The following is a 2,621-nucleotide window of genomic DNA, read 5'->3' on the forward strand; positions in this document are numbered from 1 at the left end:
GGTGGGTCTTGAACCCGCGGGCTCAGGCAATCCACTCACCTCAGCCTCCCAAAGCGCGAGATTACAGGCTGAGCCACCAAGCCTGGCTGAAACTACATTTTTATTGTTTTAAAATATGCATAAGTATAATTTAGTGGCATCAAACACCTTCATAGTGTTGAATAACCATCATCACTATCTATACCCGAAACTTTTTCATTATCCCAACAAAAAGGTGATCCTTCCGCCTTCCAAGTAGCTGGAACAACAGGTGTGCGCTATCACGCCCAGCTAATTTTTGATTTATTGTAGAGATGAGGTCTCGCCAAGTTGCCCAGGTGGGTCTCGAACCTGCAGGCCCAGGCAATCCACTCACCTAGACCTCCCCAAGTGCTGGGATTACAGGCTGAGACACCGAGCCCAGCCCTTTTCTTTTTTTTTTTTGTAAGTCAGAGTTTCACTGTCACCCAGGCTGGAGTGCAGTGGCAAACTCATGGCTACCGCGCCTCAGTCTGCTGTGCTCAGGTGATCCTTCTGTCTCAACCTTCCAAGTAGCTGGAACTACAGACGCATGCCACCACGCCCAGCTAATTTTTTGATTTATCATAGAGACCAGAGGTCTCACCAAGTTGCCCAGGCTGGTCTTGAACCACTGGACCCAGTCAGTCCTCTAGCCTGGGCCTCCCAAAGTGCTGGGATTACAATCTTGAGCCACCGTGCCTGGCCTATGGATTTTCACAAAAGATGAGCAGCCACATATTCACCAGTATTTTTTTTTTTTTTTTTTTTTGAGTCAAAGTCTCACTTCATCACCCAGGCTGAAATGCAGTGGCACGCTCACGGCCACCCCAGCACCTGCTGGGCTCTGGCAATCCTTCCACCTTTGCCTTCCGAATAGCCAGAACTACAGGTGTGCGCTACCACACCTGGCTAATTGTTTATTTATTGTGGAAATGAGGTCTCGCCAAGTTGCCTGGGGTGGTCTCGAACCCGCAGTCTCAGGCAATCTACTCGCCTCAGCCTCCTGAAGTACTGGGATGACAGGCTGAGCCACCAAGCCTGACCATCACCAGTATTTTACAATTATTCTTTCTTGAGTCAAATTATTGCCACAGCTAACTAGAAGTACTAAATTGAAATAACTATTGTTTAACTATACGTATGGGAATGTCTTAAACGTTTTTGGCCAAATAAACCATTCTAGACAGAGGTTTATACAGATGATTCAATGGCCTCTTTCAGTTACAAGACATGCATTTCCTTCTCCTATCAATAAGTAAGTGAGACCTGACTTTTGTGTCGGAGGGGTCACAGTCACATAGATGGTCACTTACTGTTTTCTATCTCATCCTATCACTCATAATTTGAAGCCATGAGCTCAAAAAGTCAAGGAAAGTTCCCAGATTTGGAGTTCTCCCTGGAATTCTGAGCTTTTTCTCTACAAAAACCTCTCATTCTGTATTTCTCTATTTCTGGATATATCTCTTAGAATGTGATTTTCCTTTTCTTGAAAAGAATGTCAGTACATTCTCTATGACATATGAAGAGCTAGCACCTATCAAATACTAAGTATGTGCCAGACATTGTTTTAATTGAGTTACACGGATTAACCCATGTAGTCAGTTTTTTTGTTTGGTTTTTTTGTGTTTTTTTGAGTTGGAGTCTCACTCTGTTGCCCAGACTGGAGTGCAGTGGCCGCTCCCAGCCACCGCAGCCTCAACCCGCTGGGCTCCGGCGATCCTTCCGCCTCAGCCATCCGAGTAGCGGGAATTACAGGCATGTGCTACCACGCCTGGCTGATTTTTTGACTTATTGTTTTATAGCCTCTATGATGTTGAAAACTGAGGCCCGAGGAGGTAAGGTCACTTGGTCATGGCTACTTAGCTGGTAAGTGGCAGAGCTGGATCCAAATCCAGACATACTACCTCCGTACTTTTAACATTATATTGATTTTTATTAGTTATCCCATTGATGTATGTTTCATACTCACCACTTTGTTTCCATCTCCACTGATGGCACAATGGTTTTGAGACTTTCAGGATGTATTAGCTACATTATTACAGATACTCTGAGTTTGTTACTTTACTTCCAATCTCTCTCTGATTATCTATGGGCATCACTGCAGATTATTTTTCCTAAGATACTGGTTTCATTATGTCACTCCGGCCAAGAAACTACATTTTTTTTCTTTTTTTTTCTTTTTTTTGAGTTGGAGTCTCACTCTGTGCTACCACGCCCGACTAATTTTTGATTTATTATAGAGACGAGGTCTCGCCAAGTTGGCCGGGTGTGTCTCGAACCCTGAAGCTCAGGCAATCCACTCGCCTCGGCCTCCCAAAGTGCTGGGATGACAGGCTGAGCCACCGAGCCCGGCCCATATGTTCTTCCATTGACACTTCTGATTGTGGTCTTGGGAATGGATATCATTTTGAACCTTATCCGTGTTGGCGAGGCTGGACCACGGGCTCAGCCCCTTCGCTCTCCCCGGTCCTCCACCTCCCAGATAGAATTCAGCTCCGACTCGCGAAACACTTCCGCCCCGAACAAAGATGGCGCCGAAAGGGCCGGGCCAATGGGATGGCGTTGCTCCCGGTTGCCTAGGTGACAGCCAATGGGCGGCGGGAATCGTGCGTAGCGTGCCT

Source organism: Carlito syrichta, unplaced genomic scaffold, assembly GCF_000164805.1.
Source record: "Carlito syrichta isolate Samal-C Ts95f unplaced genomic scaffold, Tarsius_syrichta-2.0.1 Scaffold305742, whole genome shotgun sequence".
NCBI lineage: Eukaryota > Metazoa > Chordata > Mammalia > Primates > Tarsiidae > Carlito > Carlito syrichta.